A 20,415-nucleotide genomic window follows, 5' to 3' on the forward strand; every position below is an offset into this window, starting at 1 on the left:
CAGGCCTGCCACTGCAGCCTGAGTGAAATAACGTCCACGTTATTTCACAGCCATTTTACACTGCACTTAAGTAACTTATAAGTCACCTATATGTCTAACCTTTAACTGGTAAAGGTTAGGTGCAAAGTTACTTAGTGTGAGGGCACCCTGGCACTAGCCAAGGTGCCCCCACATTGTTCAGAGCCAATTCACTGAACTTTGTGAGTGCGGGGACACCATTACACGCGTGCACTACATATAGGTCACTACCTATATGTAGCTTCACCATGGTAACTCCGAATATGGCCATGTAACATGTCTATGATCATGGAATTGCCCCCTCTATGCCATCCTGGCATTGTTGGTACAATTCCATGATCCCAGTGGTCTGTAGCACAGACCCTGGTACTGCCAGACTGCCCTTCCTGTGGTTTCTCTGCAGCTGCTGCTGCTGCCAACCCCTCAGACAGGCAGCTGCCCTCCTGGGGTCCAGCCAGGCCTGGCCCAGGATGGCAGAACAAAGAACTTCCTCTGAGAGAGGGTGTGACACCCTCTCCCTTTGGAAAATGGTGTGAAGGCAGGGGAGGAGTAGCCTCCCCCAGCCTCTGGAAATGCTTTGTTGGGCACAGATGTGCCCAATTCTGCATAAGCCAGTCTACACCGGTTCAGGGACCCCTTAGCCCCTGCTCTGGCGCGAAACTGGACAAAGGAAAGGGGAGTGACCACTCCCCTGACCTGCACCTCCCCTGGGAGGTGTCCAGAGCTCCTCCAGTGTGCTCCAGACCTCTGCCATCTTGGAAACAGAGGTGCTGCTGGCACACTGGACTGCTCTGAGTGGCCAGTGCCACCAGGTGACGTCAGAGACTCCTGCTGATAGGCTCCTTCAGGTGTTAGTAGCCTTTCCTCTCTCCTAGGTAGCCAAACCCTCTTTTCTGGCTATTTAGGGTCTCTGTCTCTGGGGAAACTTTAGATAACGAATGCATGAGCTCAGCCGAGTTCCTCTGCATCTCTCTCTTCACCTTCTGATAAGGAATCGACCGCTGACCGCGCTGGAAGCCTGCAAACCTGCAACCTAGTAGCAAAGACGACTACTGCAACTCTGTAACGCTGATCCTGCCGCCTTCTCGACTGTTTTCCTGCTTGTGCATGCTGTGGGGGTAGTCTGCCTCCTCTCTGCACCAGAAGCTCCGAAGAAATCTCCCGTGGGTCGACGGAATCTTCCCCCTGCAACCGCAGGCACCAAAAAGCTGCATTACCGGTCCCTTGGGTCTCCTCTCAGCACGACGAGCGAGGTCCCTCGAATCCAGCGACACCGTCCAAGTGACCCACACAGTCCAGTGACTCTTCAGCCCAAGTTTGGTGGAGGTAAGTCCTTGCCTCACCTCGCTGGGCTGCATTGCTGGGAACCGCGACTTTGCAAGCTACTCCGGCCCCTGTGCACTTCCGGCGGAAATCCTTCGTGCACAGCCAAGCCTGGGTCCACGGCACTCTAACCTGCATTGCACGACTTTCTAAGTTGGTCTCCGGCGACGTGGGACTCCTTTGTGCAACTTCGGCGAGCACCGTTTCACGCATCCTCGTAGTGCCTGTTTCTGGCACTTCTCCGGGTGCTACCTGCTTCAGTGAGGGCTCTTTGTCTTGCTCGACGTCTCCTCTCTCTGCAGGTCCAATTTGCGACCTCCTGGTCCCTCCTGGGCCCCAGCAGCGTCCAAAAACGCCAAACGCACGATTTGCATGTAGCAAGGCTTGTTGGCGTCCATCCGGCGGGAAAACACTTCTGCACGACTCTCCAAGGCGTGGGGGATCCATCCTCCAAAGGGGAAGTCTCTAGCCCTTGTCGTTCCTGCAGTATTCACAGTTCTTCAGCCTAGTAGGAGCGTCTTTGCACCAACCGCTGGCATTTCTTGGGCATCTGCCCATCTCCGATCTGCTTGTGACTTTTGGACTTGGTCCCCTTGTTCCACAGGTACCCTCAGTCAGGAATCCATCGTTGTTGCATTGCTGATTTGTGTTTTCCTTGCATTTTCCCTCTAACACGACTATTTTGTCCTTAGGGGAACTTTGGTGCACTTTGCACTCACTTTTCAGGGTCTTGGGGAGGGTTATTTTTCTAACTCTCACTATTTTCTAATAGTCCCAGCGACCCTCTACAAGGTCACATAGGTTTGGGGTCCATTCGTGGTTCGCATTCCACTTTTGGAGTATATGGTTTGTGTTGCCCCTATCCCTATGTTTCCCCATTGCATCCTATTGTAACTATACATTGTTTGCACTGTTTTCTAAGACTATATTGTATATTTTTGCTATTGTGTATATATATCTTGTGTATATTTCCTATCCTCTCACTGAGGGTACACTCTAAGATACTTTGGCATATTGTCATAAAAATAAAGTACCTTTATTTTTAGTATAACTGTGTATTGTGTTTTCTTATGATATTGTGCATATGACACTAAGTGGTACTGTAGTAGCTTCACACGTCTCCTAGTTCAGCCTGAGCTGCTTTGCTAAGCTACCATTATCTATCAGCCTAAGCTGCTAGACACCCTATACACTAATAAGGGATAACTGGGCCTGGTGCAAGGTGCAAGTACCCCTTGGTACTCACTACAAGCCAGTCCAGCCTCCTAAAGGCAGGATCAGCGTTACAGAGTTGCAGTAGTCGTCTTTGCTACTATGTTGCAGTTTTGCAGGCTTTCAGCGCGGTCAGCAGTCGATTTCTTGGCAGAAGGTGAAGAGAGAGATGCAGAGGAACTCGGCTGAGCTCTTGCATTCGTTATCTAAAGTTTCCCCAGAGACAGAGACCCTAAATAGCCAGAAAAGAGGGTTTGGCTACCTAGGAGAGAGGATAGGCTAGCAACACCTGAAGGAGCCTATCAGAAGGAGTCTCTGACGTCACCTGGTGGCACTGGCCACTCAAAGCAGTCCAGTGTGCCAGAAGCACCTCTGTTTCCAAGATGGCAGAGGTCTGGAGCATACTGGAGGAGCTCTGGGCACCTCCCAGGGGAGGTACAGGTCAGGGGAGTGGTCACTCCCCTTTCCTTTGTCCAGTTTCGCGCCAGAGCAGGGCTAAGGGGTCCCCTGAACCGGTGTAGACTGGCTTATGCAGAATTGGGCACATCTGTGCCCAAGAAAGCATTTCCAGAGGCTGGGGGAGGCTGCTCCTCCCCTGCCTTCACACCATTTTCCAAAGGGAGAGGGTGTAACACCCTCTCTCAGAGGAAGTCCTTTGTTCTGCCATCCTGGGCCAGGCCTGGCTGGACCCCAGGAGGGCTGATGCCTGTCTGAGGGGTTGGCAGCAGCAGCAGCTGCAGTGAAACCCCAGGAAGGGCAGTTTGGCAGTACCAGGGTCTGTGCTACAGACCACTGGGATCATGGGATTGTGCCAACTATGCCAGGATGGTATAGAGGGGGAAATTCCATGATCATAGACATGTTACATGGCCATATTCGGAGTTACCATTGTGAAGCTACATATAGGTAGTGACCTATATGTAGTGCACGCGTGTAATGGTGTCCCCGCACTCACAAAGTCCGGGGAATTGGCCCTGAACAATGTGGGGGCACCTTGGCTAGTGCCAGGGTGCCCTCACACTAAGTAACTTTGCACCTAACCTTTACCAGGTAAAGGTTAGACATGTAGGTGACTTATAACTTACTTAAGTGCAGTGTAAAATGGCTGTGAAATAACATGGACGTTATTTCACTCAGGCTGCAGTGGCAGGCCTGTGTAAGAATTGTCAGAGCTCCCTATGGGTGGCAAAAGAAATGCTGCAGCCCATATGGATCTCCTGGAACCCCAATACCCTGGGTACCTCAGTACCATATACTAGGGAATTATAGGGGTGTTCCAGTAAGCCAATATAAATTGGTAAAATTGGTCACTAGCCTGTTAGTGACAATTTGTACAGAGAGAGCATAACCACTGAGGTTCTGATTAGCAGAGCCTCAGTGAGACAGTTAGGCACCACACAGGGAACACATACATATAGGCCACAAACTTATGAGCACTGGGGTCCTGACTAGCAGGGTCCCAGTGACACATAGCAAACATACTGAAAACGTATGGTTTTCACTATGAGCACTGGGCCCTGGCTAGCAGGATCCCAGTGAGACAGTGAAAACACCCTGACATACACTCACAAACAGGCCAAAAGTGGGGGTAACAAGGCTAGAAAGAGGCTACTTTCTCACACAACCCCCTCCCCAAACGAAGGACAATAAGGCTAACTTTGGCCAGTTGAGACTTTATTGTCTAAGTGGTGATAAGTAGAGAGTAGCTCTGCAATAGACTGGTGTAGGAAAGTACCATCTTGCCTGGCATGTTACCCCCATTTTTCACTGTATATATGTTGTTTTAGTTGTATGTGTCACTGGGACCCTGTTCACCAGGGCCCCAGTGCTCATAAGTGTGCCTGAATGTGTTACCTGTGTAGTGACTAACTGTCTCACTGAGGCTCTGCTAATCAGAACCTCAGTGGTTATGCTCTCTCATTTCTTTCCAAATTGTCACTAACAGGCTAGTGACCATTTTACCAATTTACATTGGCTTACTGGAACACCCTTATAATTCCCTAGTATATGGTACTGAGGTACCCAGGGTATTGGGGTTCCAGGAGATCCCTATGGGCTGCAGCATTTCTTTTGCCACCCATAGGGAGCTCTGACAATTCTTACACAGGCCTGCCACTGCAGCCTGAGTGAAATAACGTCCACGTTATTTCACAGCCATTTTACACTGCACTTAAGTAACTTATAAGTCACCTATATGTCTAACCTTTACCTGGTAAAGGTTAGGTGCAAAGTTACTTAGTGTGAGGGCACCCTGGCACTAGCCAAGGTGCCCCCACATTGTTCAGAGCCAATTCCCTGAACTTTGTGAGTGCGGGGACACCATTACACGCGTGCACTACATATAAGTCACTACCTATATGTAGCTTCACAATGGTAACTCCGAATATGGCCATGTAACATGTCTATCATCATGGAATTGCCCCCTCTATGCCATCCTGGCATAGTTGGCACAATCCCATGATCCCAGTGGTCTGTAGCACAGACCCTGGTACTGCCAAACTGCCCTTCCTGGGGTTTCACTGCAGCTGCTGCTGCCAACCCCTCAGACAGGCATCTGCCCTCCTGGGGTCCAGCCAGGCCTGGCCCAGGATGGCAGAACAAAGGACTTCCTCTGAGAGAGGGTGTTACAACCTCTCCCTTTGGAAAATGGTGTGAAGGCAGGGGAGGAGTAGCCTCCCCCAGCCTCTGGAAATGCTTTGTTGGGCACAGATGTGCCCAATTCTGCATAAGCCAGTCTACACCGGTTCAGGGGACCCCTTAGCCCTGCTCTGGCGTGAAACTGGACAAAGGAAAGGGGAGTGACCACTCCCCTGACCTGCACCTCCCCTGGGAGGTGTCCAGAGCTCCTCCAGTGTGCTCCAGACCTCTGCCATCTTGGAAACAGAGGTGCTGCTGGCACACTGGACTGCTCTGAGTGGCCAGTGCCACCAGGTGACGTCAGAGACTCCTTCTGATAGGCTCCTTCAGGTGTTAGTAGCCTATCCTCTCTCCTAGGTAGCCAAACCCTCTTTTCTGGCTATTTAGGGTCTCTGTCTCTGGGGAAACTTTAGATAACGAATGCAAGAGCTCATCCGAGTTCCTCTGCATCTCTCTCTTCACCTTCTGCCAAGGAATCGACTGCTGACCGCGCTGGAAGCCTGCAAAAACTGCAACATAGTAGCAAAGACGACTACTGCAACTCTGTAACGCTGATCCTGCCGCCTTCTCGACTGTTTTCCTGCTTGTGCATGCTGTGGGGGTAGTCTGCCTCCTCTCTGCACCAGAAGCTCCGAAGAAATCTCCCGTGGGTAGACGGAATCTTCCGCCTGCAACCGCAGGCACCAAAAAGCTGCATTACCGGTCCTTTGGGTCTCCTCTCAGCACGACGAGCGAGGTCCCTCGAATCCAGCGACTCTGTCCAAGTGACCCCCACAGTCCAGTGACTCTTCAGTCCAAGTTTGGTGGAGGTAAGTCCTTGCCTCACCTCGCTGGGCTGCATTGCTGGAACCCGCGACTTTTGCAGCTACTCCGGCCCCTGTGCACTTCCTGCGGAAATCCTTTGTGCACAGCCAAGCCTGGGTCCACGGCACTCTAACCTGCATTGCACGACTTTCTAAGTTGGTCTCCGGCGACGTGGGACTCCTTTGTGCGACTTCGGGTGAGCACCGTTTCACGCATCCTCGTAGTGCCTGTTTCTAGCACTTCTCTGGGTGCTACCTGGTGCTGAGAGGGTTCCTTGTCTTGCACGACGTCCCCTCTCTCTCCTGGTCCAATTTGCGACCTCCTGGTCCCTCCAGGGCCACAGCAGCGTCCAAAAATGCTAACTGCAAGATTTGCAGCTAGCAAGGCTTGTTGGCGTTCTTTCAGCGGGAAAACACTTTTGCACAACTCTCCACGTCGAGACGGATCCGTCCACCAAAGGGGAAGTCTCTAGCCCTTTTCGTTCCTGCAGAAGCATCAGCTTCTTCTGTCCTTTAGAAGCTTCTTTGCACCCGCAGCTGGCATTTCCTGGGCATCTGCCCATCTCCGACTTGCTTGTGACTTTTGGACTTGGTCCCCTTGTTCCACAGGTACCCTAGATTGGAAATCCACAGTTGTTGCATTGTTGGTTTGTGTCTTTCCTGCATTATTCCTCTAACACGACTTCTTTGTCCTTAGGGGAACTTCAGTGCACTTTGCACTCACTTTTCAGGGTCTTGGGGAGGGTTATTTTTCTAACTCTCACTATTTTCTACTAGTCCCAGCGACCCTCTACAAGGTCACATAGGTTTGGGGTCCATTCGTGGTTCGCATTCCACTTTTGGAGTATATGGTTTGTGTTGCCCCTATCCCTATGTTTCCCCATTGCATCCTATTGTAACTATACATTGTTTGGACTGTTTTCTAAGACTATACTGCATATTTTTGCTATTGTGTACATATATCTTGTGTATATTTCCTATCCTCTCACTGAGGGTACACTCTAAGATACTTTGGCATATTGTCATAAAAATAAAGTACCTTTATTTTTAGTATAACTGTGTATTGTGTTTTCTTATGATATTGTGCATGTGACACTATGTGGTACTGTAGTAGCTTCACACGTCTCCTAGTTCAGCCTAAGCTGCTCTGCTAAGCTACCATTATCTATCAGCCTAAGCTGCTAGACACCCTATACACTAATAAGGGATAACTGGGCCTGGTGCAAGGTGCAAGTACCCCTTGGTACTCACTACAAGCCAGTCCAGCCTCCTACAACTGGTTACTCCCTTTATCATCCACTATATGGTTACTTCCCTGTGGGGATGTAAACCACCCTGTTTTAAGTTTTTTAGCTAAGCAACAATGTGAAGATGTATTTTCAGAGTTTCTATTAGTAAGTTTTAGTTTAGAGCAGTGGGAATTATCCACTGAACCTATTTGTAATGATGGAAATGCCAGACAGGGATGCTGTCTCAGTAAAGCCATAGCTGGGCAAAAACTTTGTCCATATGGCTGGAAGAGAGAACAGGGATGCTGTTTCTCTTGAGTTGGAGTAGGGCAGGGATGCTGTCCTATGACCTCCACACTAGGGCAGGGATGCTGTCCTAAGTGTTGTGAGGCAGTGCAGAGTTTCTGCACTAAAGTTTCTCTGGGAGGGTTGGAGGGATGCTCCATGTTAACTAAAATGGTGCACTTTTTCTCACCAATGTTAGTTATCCCACAGAGAGGTACTTCTACCTCAGGGAGTACAGTTTTGTCAACTGATGATTCCCTTGGAACAGGTGCCTCCCTAGGAGAGGTTTCTCCCACCACAGGAATGGTATCCTGAATGGTAGGGTGGTTAGGGGATACTGTGATACCCTTTTTACCTGTTGATGGAGAGGGATCCTGAGTTTTCAGGCCTTCTCTCCTTTGCTTTTTCATTTCAGTAGAAATGAGAGGGAACAATTCCTCTGGGATGCCCAGCATGGCTGCATGGGCATAAAACTCTACATCAGCCCAACCTGAGGCCTCTAGGTCATTACCTAAGAGATAGTCTACAGGTAAGTTAGGTGATACCACCACCTGCTTAGGGCCAGTAACTCCCCCCCAACTAAACTGAATTATAGCTAAGGGAAGAAACTTAGTGGAGTTATGGACATCAATAATCTTATACTGTTGTCCAATGATGTGTTGATCAGTATGCACTAGGGTTTCAGTCACCAAAGTGATACTGGCACCTGTGTCCCTGTAGGCCAAGGCCTCAACACCATTTATTGAAACTGTCTGCCTGTACTTATCCATTGTAAGGGGACAAGCAGCCAGTGTGGCAAGGCCAATGCCACTAGGTGTGACAGAAACTGTCTTGGGACTGACTACCCCAGTTTCTACTATGGACCCATAAGTGAACCCAACTACACCCTTAACTTGACTGTTGCCAGCAGTCCCACCACTAGTACCACTACTGCTAGGGGCACTAGAGCTTGATGTATTAGTGGTGGTAGGCTCAGGGGGTTTACCTGGACAGGACTTATCCCCTGGCCTATGGCCTCTATTTTTACACACAAAGCACCAAGGCTTTTTAACTTGTGTAGGTTGAGAAGAAGAGGAAGAATTTGTTTTATCCCCACACCCTGAAGAGTGTTTAAGATTTGAAGTGGGATCTTTGGTTTTACCCTTATCCCCATGCTTATCTTGAGATTTCTCACCATCTTTCTTCTTGTTCTCTTTGTCACCACCTGTATGAACTTTTCTGTTCACCCTTGTTCTGACCCATTTGTCTGCCTTCTTTCCCAATTCTTGGGGAGAGGTCAGATCAGAGTCCACCAAGTACTGGTGCAACAAATCAGACACACAATTATTAAGAATATGCTCTCTCAGGATCAAGTTATACAGGCTGTCATAATCAGTAACTTTACTGCCATGTAACCACCCCTCCAAGGCCTTCACTGAATGGTCAATGAAATCAACTCAGTCTTGTGAAGACTCCTTTTTGGTCTCTCTGAACTTTATCCTGTACTGTTCAGTGGTTAAGCCATAACCATCCAGGAGTGCATTCTTAAGAACTTTGTAATCATTAGCTTCATTTTCTTTCACAGTAAGGAGCCTATCCCTACCTTTTCCACTAAATGATAGCCATAGGATAGCAGCCCACTGCCTTTGAGGGACATCCTGTACAGCACAGGCCCTCTGAAGTGCAGCAAACCACTTTTTAATGTCATCCCCCTCCTTATAAGGGGGAACTATCTTGTGCAGATTCCTGGAATCATGCTCTTTTGCAGGATGACTATGGGGAATACTGCTGCTGCCACCATGGGTATCTAAACCCAACTTCTGTCTTTCCCTCTCTATTTCTAAAGACTGTCTATCCAAATCCAGCTGTTGCTTTTTAAGCTTCAGTCTGGTTTGTTCCACCCTCAACTTATTGAGTTCCCTTTCTAACAATCTGTCATCAGGGTTGGTGGGAGGGACATTTCTAGATACAGAGGTATGATGGGAATGAACAGAAGGAGACCTGTCCCTTACAGAGGCCACCCTAACAGCTTGGCTGACAGTGTAATGTGAGAGCACATCATCTGGATGATGTGACTCCACCTCAGTACCAACTATGCTAGACTGTCTAGTAATGGGCAGGCTAAGAAGTTTCTTTCCTGAATCTTTTCCTGGGGGAGTCCCTGGATCAGATTGAGAACAATTAGCTACTTTTTCAACAGATGGGGCACTTTTAGCCTTATCCTGTTCTCTAAGCATATTAAGTAACAGTTCCAAGGAAGGATTCTTCCCTACACTCAAACCTCTCTCTATGGAGAGACTCCTTGCTCCTTTCCAGCTAAGGTGATCATATGCAATCTTAGACAGGTCAACATTTTGGCCTGTGCCAGACATTTTTAGAGAGAGTTAAAGTGATAGAAAAAGAGAAAAATGTTTTCAGAACTTTTTAGAAAGACAGAAAAAAACTTTTTAAACTTTTAAGAACTTTTTTGAAAGTTTTGAAGTACTTTTCAGCACTTTAGAAAATAGTGAAAAGAGGAAATGCAAAACTTTTTGGCTATGTGTATATACACTGACCTTGTTTTGTATATTTTTCTCTTATGAAAAGTACAATGACAAGAGTGGTAAGTAGTCTCAAAGCACTTATCCCACCGCTGCACAACCAATGTAGGAGGCTGGGCTGGCTTGTAGTGAGTACCAAGGGGTACTTGCACCTTGCACCAGGCCCAGTTATCCCTTATTAGTGTATAGGGTGTCTAGCAGCTTAGACTGATAGATAATGGTAGCTTAGCAGAGCAGCTTAGGCTGAACTAGGAGACGTGTGAAGCTACTACAGTACCACTTAGTGTCATATGCACAATATCATAAGAAAACACAATACACAGTTATACTAAAAATAAAGGTACTTTATTTTTATGACTATATGCCAAAGTATTTTAGAGTGTACCCTCAGTGAGAGGATAGGAAATATACACAAGATATATATACACAATAGCAAAAATATGCAGTATAGTCTTAGAAAACAGTGCAAACATTGTATAGTTACAATAGGATGCAATGGGGAAACATAGGGATAGGGGCAACACAAACCATATACTCCAAAAGTGGAATGCGAACCACGAATGGACCCCAAACCTATGTGACCTTGTAGAGGGTCGCTGGGACTATTAGAAAATAGTGAGAGTTAGAAAAATAACCCTCCCCAAGACCCTGAAAAGTGAGTGCAAAGTGCACTAAAGTTCCCCTAAGGACAAAGAAGTCGTGTTAGAGGAATAATGCAGGAAAGACACAAACCAACAATGCAACCACTGTGGATTTCCAATCTAGGGTACCTGTGGAACAAGGGGACCAAGTCCAAAAGTCACAAGCAAGTCGGAGATGGGCATATGCCCAGGAAATGCCAGCTGTGGATGCAAAGAAGCTTCTACTGGACAGAAGAAGCTGAGGTTTCTGCAGGAACGAAAAGGGCCAGAGACTTTCCCTTTGGTGGACCGATCCCACTCGCCGTGGAGAGTCGTGGAGAAGTATTTTCCCGCCGAAAGAACGCCAACAAGCCTTGCTAGCTGCAAATCGTGCGGTTAGCGTTTTTGGACGCTGCTTTGGCCCAGGAGAGATCAGGAGGTCGCAAATTGGATCAGGAGGTAGAGGGGACGTCGCGCAAGACAAGGAGCCCTCTTAGCAGCAGGTAGCTCCCGGAGAAGTGCCTGAAACAGGCACTACGAGGATGTGTGAAACAGTGCTCACCCGAAGTTACACAAAGGAGTCCCACGTCACCCGGAGACCAACTTAGAAAGTCGTGCAATGCAGGTTAGAGTGCTGTGGACCCAGGCTTGGCTGTGCACAAAGGATTTCCGCCGGAAGTGCACAGGGGCCGGAGTAGCTGCAAAAGTCACGGTTCCTAGCAATGCAGTCTAGCGAGGTGAGGCAAGGACTTACCTCCACCAAACTTGGACTGAAGAGTCACTGGTCTGTGGGGGTCACTTGGTCAGAGTTGCTGGATTTGAGGGACCTCGCTCGTCGTGCTGAGAGGAGACCCAAGGGACCGGTAATGCAGCTTTTTGGTGCCTGCGGTTGCAGGGGGAAGATTCCGTCGACCCACGGGAGATTTCTTCGGAGCTTCTAGTGCAGAGAGGAGGCAGACTACCCCCACAGCATGCACCACCAGGAAAACAGTCGAGAAGGCGGCAGGATCAGCATTACAGAGTTGCAGCAGTCGTCTTTGCTACTATGTTGCAGTTTTGCAGGCTTCCAGCGCGGTCAGCAGTCGATTCCTTGGCAGAAGGTGAAGAGAGAGATGCAGAGGAACTCGGCTGAGCTCTTGCATTCGTTATCTAAAGTTTCCCCAGAGACAGAGACCCTAAATAGCCAGAAAAGAGGGTTTGGCTACCTAGGAGAGAGGATAGGCTAGCAACACCTGAAGGAGCCTATCAGAAGGAGTCTCTGACGTCACCTGGTGGCACTGGCCACTCAGAGCAGTCCAGTGTGCCAGCAGCACCTCTGTTTCCAAGATGGCAGAGGTCTGGAGCACACTGGAGGAGCTCTGGGCACCTCCAAGGGGAGGTACAGGTCAGGGGAGTGGTCACTCCCCTTTCCTTTGTCCAGTTTCACGCCAGAGCAGGGCTAAGGGGTCCCCTGAACCGGTGTAGACTGGCTTATGCAGAATTGGGCACATCTGTGTTCAAGAAAGCATTTCCAGAGGCTGGGGGAGGCTACTCCTCCCCTGCCTTCACACCATTTTCCAAAGGGAGAGGGTGTAACACCCTCTCACAGAGGAAGTCCTTTGTTCTGCCATCCTGGGTCAGGCCTGGCTGGACCCCAGGAGGGCAGATGCCTGTCTGAGGGGTTGGCAGCAGCAGCAGCTGCAGTGAAACCCCAGGAAGGGCAGTTTGGCAGTACCAGGGTCTGTGCTACAGACCACTGGGATCATGGGATTGTGCCAACTATGCCAGGATGGTATAGAGGGGGCAATTCCATGATCATAGACATGTTACATGGCCATATTCGGAGTTACCATTGTGAAGCTACATATAGGTAGTGACCTATATCTAGTGCACGCGTGTAATGGTGTCCCCGCACTCACAAAGTCCGGGGAATAGGCCCTGAACAATGTGGGGGCACCTTGACTAGTGCCAGGGTGCCCTCACACTAAGTAACTTTGCACCTAACCTTTACCAGGTAAAGGTTAGACATATAGGTGACTTATAAGTTACTTAAGTGCAGTGTAAAATGGCTGTGAAATAACGTGGACGTTATTTCACTCAGGCTGCAGTGGCAGGCCTGTGTAAGAATTGTCAGAGCTCCCTATGGGTGGCAAAAGAAATGCTGCAGCCCATAGGGATCTCCTGGAACCCCAATACCCTGTGTACCTCAGTACCATATACTAGGGAATTATAAGGGTGTTCCAGTAAGCCAATATAAATTGGTAAAATTGGTCACTAGCCTGTTAGTGACAATTTGTACAGAGAGAGCATAACCACTGAGGTTCTGATTAGCAGAGCCTCAGTGAGACAGTTAGGCACCACACAGGGAACACATACATATAGGCCACAAACTTATGAGCACTGGGGTCCTGACTAGCAGGGTCCCAGTGACACATAGCAAACATACTGAAAACATATGGTTTTCACTATGAGCACTGGGTCCTGGCTAGCAGGATCCCAGTGAGACAGTGAAAACACCCTGACATACACACACAAACAGGCCAAAAGTGGGGGTAACAAGGCTAGAAAGAGGCTACTTTCTCACATTGTGGCCCCAAGAGCACTCCAAGACAAATGGAGTGGACCCCACATTATTGTTGAAAAGAAGGGTGAAGTCACCTACTTAGTTGACTTACGCACTGCCAGGATTCCCCTTAGGGTGCTCCATGTCAATCGCCTGAAACCCTACGATGACAGGGCTGATCTCACCCTGCTCATGGAAACTGATGAGGGACAGGAAGAAGAGAGTGACCCTCTCCCTGATCTCTTCTCTTCCACAGAACAAGATGCTCTAGTGGAAGGTGTAGTTTTGGCAGATTATCTTACTGCTGAGCAGAAAGACCACTGCATAAATCTCCTGGGTCAGTTTTCTGAACTCTTCTCTACTGTGTCAGGCACCACTTCTTGTTGTGAGCACACTATAGATACTGGAGACAGCTTGCCTGTCAAAAGTAAGATCTATAGGCAGCCTGACCATGTCAGGGACTGCATAAAGCAAGAGGTCCATAAAATGTTAGAACTAGGAGTGGTTGAGCACTCTGAAAGTCGATGGGCCTCTCCTGTGGTACTTGTACCAAAACCTCATTCCAAAGATGGTAAAAGGGAAATGATATTTTGTGTGGATTACAGAGGTCTCAACCAGGTAACCAAAACTGATGCTCACCCTATACCCAGGGCAGATGAGCTCATAGATACACTGGCATCTGCCAAGTATCTAAGCACTTTTGATTTGACTGCAGGGTATTGGTAGGTCAAATTATCAGAAGATGCAAAAGGAAAAACTGCATTTTCAACCATTGGAGGCCATTACCAATTAACAGTAATGCTTTTTGGATTGAAAAATGCACCTGCCACTTTTCAAAGGTTGCTGAACACAGTCCTGCAAGGGCTGGAAGCTTTTAGTGCAGCATATCTGGACGATATAGCTGTCTTTAGCTCCAGCTGGGATGATCACCTGGTCTACCTATGGAAAGTTTTGGAGTCCCTGCAAAAGGCAGGCCTCACTATCAAGGCTTCAAAGTGCCAGATAGGGCAGGGGAAAGTGGTTTATCTGGGACACGTGGTAGGTGGAGAACAGATTGCACCACTTCAGGGGAAAATCCAAACTATTATAGATTGGGTTCCCCCTACAACTCAGACTATGGTGAGAGCCTTTTTAGGCCTCACTGGGTACTACAGGAGGTTCATAAAGAACTATGGCTCCATTGCAGCCTCTCTTAATGACCTCACATATAAAAAAATGCCTAAAAAGGTATAATGGACAGCAAACTGTCAGAAAGCTTTTGAGTAGCTGAAGCAGGCCATGTGCTCTGCACCTGTCCTGAAAAGCCCCTGTTACTCCAAAAAATTAATTGTCCAAACTGATGCATCTGAATTAGGGGTAGGGGCAGTCTTATCACAACTTAATTCTGAGGGCCAGGATCAACCTGTTGCTTTTATCAGCAGGAGGTTGACCCCTAGAGAAAAGCGTTGGTCTGCCATAGAGAGGGAGGCCTTTGCTGTGGTCTGGGCACTGAAGAAGTTGAGGCCATACCTGTTTGTCATTCACTTCATTGTTCAGACAGACCACAAACCTCTACTTTGGCTAAAACAAATGAAAGGTGAAAACCCTAAATTGTTGAGGTGGTCCATATCCCTACAGGGGATGGACTATACAGTGGAACATAGCTCTGGGAATACCCACTCCAATGCAGATGGACTCTCCAGATATTTCCACTTAGACAATGAAGACCCATCTGGTAATGTCTAGTCTTATTGTCCTTCGTTTGGGGGGGGGGGGTTGTGTAGGAAAGTACCATCTTGCCTGGCATGTTACCCCCATATTTCACTGTATATATGTTGTTTTAGTTGTATGTGTCACTGGGACCCTGCCAGCCAGGGTCCCGGTGCTCATATGTGTGCCCTGTATGTGTTACCTGTCTTATGACTAACTGTCTCACTGAGGCTCTGCTATCCAGAACCTCAGTGGTTATGCTCTCTCATTCTCTTTCCAAATTGTCACTAACAGGCTAGTGACCAATTTCACCAATTCAGATTGGCATACTGGAACACCCTTATAATTCCCTAGTATATGGTACTGAGGTACCCAGGGTATTGGGGTTCCAGGAGATCCCTATGGGCTGTGCAGCATTTCTTGTGCCACCGATAGGGAGATCTGACAATTATTACACAGGTCTGCCAGTGCAGCCTGAGTGAAATAACGTCCACGTTATTTCACAGCCATTTACCACTGCACTTAAGTAACTTATAAGTCACCTACATGTCTAACCTTTACCTGGTAAAGGTTGGGTGCTAAGTAACTTAGTGTGTGGGCACCCTGGCACTAGCCAAGGTGCTCCCACATTGTTCAGGGCAAATTCCACGGACTTTGCGAGTGCGGGGACACCATTTCACACGGGCACTATACATATGTCACAACATATGTATAGCGTCAGAATGGTAACTCCGAACATGGCCATGTAACATGTCTAAGATCATGGAATTGTCACCCCAATGCCATCCTGGCATTGGGGAGACAATTCCATGATCCCCCGAGTCTCTAGCACAGACCCGGGTACTGCCAAACTGCCTGTCCCGGGGTTTCACTGCAGCTGCTGCTGCTGCCAACCTCTCAGACAGGTTTCTGCCCTCTTGGGGTTCAGCCAGGCTTGGCCCAGGAAGGCAGAACAAAGGACTTCCTCAGAGAGAGGGTGTTACACAATCTCCCTTTGGAAAAAGGTGTTAGGGCTTGGGAGGAGTAGCCTCCCCCAGCCTCTGGAAATGCTTTGATGGGCACAGATGGTGCCAATCTCTTCATAAACAATCAACAACAAAAGGCAACTCATAACTTGAAATAAATGCACATTCTAAACATATAGGAAAAAACTTTTGAGTGCTCATACACTGACACACATCGTTGCCTTGATATGTACTTCCGGGTTTACAATAGTAGACCCGTTTTAATAATGAACAAACAATTCAGTGGGGCACATCAACAATCAATGTCTAAACTATTATATTATCAAAATGAGATGACATGAGAGAATCTAGTATGATCAAACTAAATTGCTAATTGATAAATCTTCCTTTTCTGAAAAAAACAATAACTAACCAAAGAGAAAAACCATGTACTCATATAAAACTAACCAAACAGAAATGTCCATGCAAATAGAGAATTTTAATACAAAAGAATATATCATATTATACACATAGACATATAAACATATATACACAACATGTAGAAAAAGGATGAAAAGCCATCAGCCTACACATAAACATATAAACATATATACACAAAATGTAGAAAAAGAATGAAAAGCCATCAGCCGACACGTGTTTCGTCCTGACTGGACTTCTTCAAGGCTGAGAGAATCACAACATATAACAATCAATTACAACAAATATATATATACAATATATACAAATATTAAAATAAATACACATCCAATATTTTATCCTTTCCCTTTCCAAAATACAAAAAACTGATAAATTCTTTGGTCAATTAAGTACACAAGCTCTTAAAAATGCATATTATTTATACTATTTCTCTTGGTTTGAAGCTAAACAAGAAACTTCAGAGAAAAGGAAGAAAACCACCACCACAACCTCAGTGGTGAAGTGTTTATTTGAAGTATCCAACAATATATTTCCCATGTCCCCAAGAATAGGTCTGTTGAAGCCACAGCGATAGTTAGCCATGCAACATGCAAGCCCAAGTGTAAATGAATTTCTTTTTCGTTGGCATTCGATCAATTTATGTCTAAAATTTCTTTTCTTTCAAACGTAAACTACTTTTAGCCCAGAATAACCCCTCATTGTATAATGGTGAGGAAAAAGAGTCTAATAAATATATACCTTTATTTGCTTCTATGTCCGTATAATCATATACCATTTATCATCCTCTATAAAGAAGGAGGGGGAACGTGATAATTTAGTTACTCCCATTTCACTTGGCAAAATTTAGGGAATGCCAATAAAGTGTACTATAGTGCAATTACTGACCTGTTTTAATCATAATCAGTCACTTCCTTGCTGTCTTCAAAATGAATCTAAATTACAGGAACCGTAAACCTCATGTATTGAGGAACCAACTGAAATATAAATAATTACAATAAATCCAATGTCCTCCCTAAAAGGAACTCAATTCGTATGTGATCATCTTTTATACCAATGTCTCCACACTATCCTGGTAATGGAGCCAGCATTCTAATAGTGCTCCGTTTTTCATTGAATTCGCAAATCTCATGTATTGAGGAACCAATTGAAATACAAATAATTACAATAAATCAAATTTCCTCCCTAAAAGGACCTCAATTCCTATATAATCATTTTTTATACCAATGTCTCCACACTATCCTGGTAATGGAGCCAGCATTCTAATAATGCTCCATTTTTCATTGAATTACATAGAATACATTTCCCAAACTTCTACCATACACTTACCTATATGCCTCTCTCTCTGTTCTTAAATCTCGTCCCTGTTCTATTTCCCGATGTATCTCGGCGAGAGCATCGAGGGCCTCTGTACCTCGTCTCACTCTCCCCGACTTTTCCAAAGGAAGTGTACATCCCTCGCCGGCATTTTGCGCGCCACATTAGTACTCAAACCGAGTTCATTAGCACTAACAGCGGACAGAAGCTTACCCATAGAACCACGGCGGCCATTTTGAAGTGGTTCCTATTGAGTAAAAACTAACACAAAGTCAGGACGAAATATCGTCTATATCGTATGTAGACATTCTAAGACGACGATTTCAATACTTCAAATCCTTCGCCGTTATTTTAAACACCGCGTTAGCACTTAAACATAATTCATTAACCGGAAAAAAAAGGAAAAAGCACCTGCCTATGCAACCGCGGCGGCCATTTTGAAGTGGTTCATATTTTGTAAATATTACCCCCCAATAAAGACAAATTGTCACCCATTTGCCAACCAAAGAAATACATTTTCAACCACCCAATATCATGATGGTAAAGTAATTTCTACCCCCAATATGTACACAAATGTCACCTCAGTGAACATATAGAGTGAAGTCGTAACCGGTCTTCCCAACATATAGAAAATTCAAATGAGAAGGGAAAGAACCCTCCCTATCTTTCAAGGACACGAAATAGAAAAGATATTGACAAAGTTAGTGACTCATATCATTTGTGTGTTGTTCTACATTCATAGTATGCCAAATGGATATATTCAGAGGAAATGGTACAACTCATCATCCAAATTCATGCCCATTTCAATCGTTCTTAATTTGATAATCCATTTTGCTTCATTTTTACGCAAGTCCAATGTTCTGTTGCCACCCCTAGCGTCCACCGGGATTTGATTTATACCCATATATTTTATTAATGGAACCTCAGTTACTGGATGTTTATCTTTAACATGCCGTACTAGCGGTGATGCTATGTCATAATTTCTTAGGGCTCTGATATGTTCTTGAATACGTTCCTTCAAGGGCCTTATTGTGCTGCCCACATATATCTGGCCACATATGCATTCCAATATGTATACCACAAATTTCGTATTGCAGTTAATAAAAGTGGAGATTTTATATTTGTCACTACCATTGTAGCTGAATTCAGTGGTTTTATGCAATGCCATACTGCACATATTACAATTACCACACCTATAGAAACCCGCAATTTTATTCGGAAGCCATGTTGTTTTACTTTCCATTAGAGGTGGTAAGAAACTTTTACAGACTTCATTTCTTATAGTTTTACCTCTTTTATGAATCATTTTAGGTTTCTTAGGAAGTAAAGCAGCCAGTGTTTCATCTGTCTGTAGAACATTCCAATGTTTACATAGAATGTGATATATATTGTGACTGTTTTGGCTATATGCCGTACAAAAACTCATTGCTCTGTATGGTGAACTGTCTCGCATCTTTGTCTTTTGACCCAGTAGGGTGGTTCTACATGTTTGATCAATCTTTTTCCTTGCTGTTTTGATGACACGCTTGGAATAGCCTCTCTGTGTGAATCTATCTTCCAATTTATTTAGTTCTATGTTGCATACATTGGGATCGCTGCAATTTCTTTTCAATCTGGTCATTTCCCCAAATGGGATGGCTGAAATTTGACTTTTAGGATGCGCACTTTCTGCATGTAATACCGAATTGCAGGCTGTTGGTTTGCGGTAAACTTTCGTATGAATCTTATTATCTGTGACGGATATCTCTAGATCTAAAAAACAGACTTTGTTCTTGCTGAATTCATACGTCATTTTAATATTGAAGATGTTACAATTGATGTATTCATAGAATTCCTTTAATAGTTGTTCCGATCCAGTCCAGATCATTAAAACATCATCAATATATCTTCCCCAGAAGAAAATGTTGTCGGTAAATACAGAGGGGCCCTTCTTCCAAACATGTATTGCTTCAAAGAAGCCCATATATATATTCGCATATGAAGGAGAGAACCGTGAACCCATAGCTACTCCTTGTGCTTGCTTGAACCACTGCCCCTCATGTAAAAATACATTGTTTTCCAATGTAAATTCAATCATACATAGTATCATATCAGTATGTTCCATGTATGATGCAGATCTCTCAGACAGAAAATGCCGTACTGCTTGTAAGCCCTTATCTTTGGGAATACATGTGTATAAGGAAGATACATCTAAGGTAACCAGCATCATCTCTGGAGTCCAGTTCACGTCCTCCAGCTTACAAAGAACATCCTTCGTGTCCTGTAGATATGAAGGAATGTTTTTCACAACAGGCTGCAGATAGCTATCAATGAACTCGGAAAGTCTCTCCGTAGGCGCTCCTATTCCCGATATTATGGGTCTGCCTGGTGGTGAAATGGCACTCTTATGTAGTTTAGGTAATACATATATACAAGGTGATGTAGGATAAGGATTGAAGATATATTTGAATTCAAAATCAGAAATTAACCCCTGATTGTACCATAAGAATAATAGTTTTTCCAATTCATCAACAATCTTTTTAATGGGATTACATTGCAATTTAATATATGCTCTACTATCAGATAGTTGTCTATCTATTTCTTGAACATAGTCTGCTCTATCTAAAATCACAATGTTTCCCCCCTTGTCTGCCTCTTTAATCACTATATCGTGATTACTTCCTAGTTCCTTGAGAGCCAATCTCTGTTTATTTGTTATATTAAACGATTTGTGAAAGTTGCCACTTTTAATTTGTTTTTGTAGTTTGCACAAATCTTCTTTCACCAATCTCCCAAATACTTCTATGACATTGTTACTGGGTAATTTGGGGGTAAAGCTAGATTTAGGTTTGAGGCCACTGTT

The 20,415-nt window shown here is 45.7% G+C and overlaps 1 long non-coding RNA gene across 1 annotated transcript; it reads right to left on the minus strand.

Moving 5' to 3' along the window:
- Positions 1-17,015: 17,015 nt before the first annotated feature.
- Positions 17,016-17,690, minus strand: LOC138278742 (uncharacterized). The gene is made up of 3 exons (XR_011200826.1): positions 17,586-17,690; positions 17,145-17,233; positions 17,016-17,044 (listed from the first exon to the last, which is right to left on the minus strand). It is a non-coding gene; the product is annotated as an uncharacterized lncRNA (long non-coding RNA).
- Positions 17,691-20,415: the final 2,725 nt, after the last annotated feature.

Source organism: Pleurodeles waltl, unplaced genomic scaffold (genome assembly GCF_031143425.1).
Source record: "Pleurodeles waltl isolate 20211129_DDA unplaced genomic scaffold, aPleWal1.hap1.20221129 scaffold_56, whole genome shotgun sequence".
Taxonomy (NCBI): domain Eukaryota; kingdom Metazoa; phylum Chordata; class Amphibia; order Caudata; family Salamandridae; genus Pleurodeles; species Pleurodeles waltl.